Source organism: Rhinoraja longicauda, chromosome 1 (assembly GCF_053455715.1).
Source record: "Rhinoraja longicauda isolate Sanriku21f chromosome 1, sRhiLon1.1, whole genome shotgun sequence".
NCBI lineage: Eukaryota > Metazoa > Chordata > Chondrichthyes > Rajiformes > Arhynchobatidae > Rhinoraja > Rhinoraja longicauda.
The window spans coordinates 127,905,112-127,906,511 of NC_135953.1; the positions used below are offsets into that span (position 1 = coordinate 127,905,112).

Below are 1,400 nucleotides of genomic sequence, written 5' to 3' on the forward strand. Positions count from 1 at the left end.
GTGCGGAGCCGGTTCAGGGCGACCCACTCTTTGCGGGGCATGTCCGAGCCGGGTGGGGCTGTGGTGTTCGGTGCGACAGTGAATTGAGGAGGTCACGATGTCTGTTCCCAGCTGGTTCTCCATGCTCCTAGAATGTTGAAACCGGAGCCACAGAGGATCGCTGCATGACGGGAGAAAGGGCGACGAGATGACAGCCGTTGAGGTCCCAGTTGCTGTGAATCCTGGGCGAGGTGGTGCAAAGGATGCTTGGCGTCCGATGGGGCCTTGCACACCAACCTTTTTTTTTATATATCAAAAAAAACTTTATTCCAGTAATAAATATTTACAAAATATTTTTTCTTTTCAAAAACTCCATCCGACATTCCCGGAGGTTTTACATTCAATGCAGATATTCATTGTCAGATTTACACAGAATCCCTTCCCTTATTTGGAGGGGCGTCTCTACCACGCCCTGACCCCCATGTCCAGCAGCGGAAGGACCCGAGACTGTGGTCCTCCCCCACAGTGCCTTGGTGTTGGCTGCACCGAGCTTCAGTGCGTCCCTCAGCACGTACTCCTGCAGTCTGCAGCGGGCCAGTCGGCAACATTCCCCGACGGACAGCTCGAAAAATATGGAACGCTTCACGAATTTGCGTGTCATCCTTGCGCAGGGGCCATGGTAATCTTCTCTGTATCTTTCCAATTTTAGTATATGTGCTGCCAAAGCGAGATTGGGTTGATGGTTAGGGAAAAGAGAGGGAAGGTGTAGAGGGGGAGTGCATTGCAGTGGAGGGTTAAAGAGGTTGGATTAACTTCTTCACCAAAGTGTGTGAGAAGGTGTGCCATGCACTAAATATCGAGAAGACAATGATCACTCACCAATGTTTGGTTTTCAAAAATATCCTTGTTCATTATAATAATAATAATAATAATAATAATAATAATAATACATTTATTTTATATAGCGCTTTTCAAGATACTCAAAGACGCTTTACAAAGCGAACAAGACATAAAAACAAACAAACAAACAAAAGATTTGTCCTGATATTATATATAACAATTAGGATATGTCGACTCGTCTCCGGAGGTATCGGCGCGGGCCGTGTGGACGTCGGAAGCCCGCAGGCCCCTGGGTGGGGGCCGACATCGGGAGCTCCGGCAACAGCAGCGACAGCGTCTTCGCCCGCCCCGAATCACGGGGCTTGGGTTGGCCCGCCGCGGACCTTTCACCGTCTGGCGTGGCGCTTCAATGTCGGGAGCCCCGACCGCCCCGATGTGGCAACTCCAATAACCTGACCGCGGGAGAAGACGGCAGGGGAAGAGAAAAATACATTCTGGCCTTGTGGAGGAGGTGACTGGAGGAGACTACTCACTGTGATGGATGTTTCTTTTGTTTGGTGTTGGTTTATGATTGTATGTGT

The 1,400-nt window shown here is 49.6% G+C and overlaps 1 non-coding gene across 1 annotated transcript; it reads right to left on the minus strand.

The window, feature by feature from the left end:
- Window positions 1-605: 605 nt before the first annotated feature.
- Window positions 606-708, minus strand: LOC144601230 (U6 spliceosomal RNA). The gene has a single exon (XR_013548271.1). It is a non-coding gene; the product is annotated as a U6 spliceosomal RNA (small nuclear RNA).
- Between the last annotated feature and the right edge of the window lie 692 nt (window positions 709-1,400).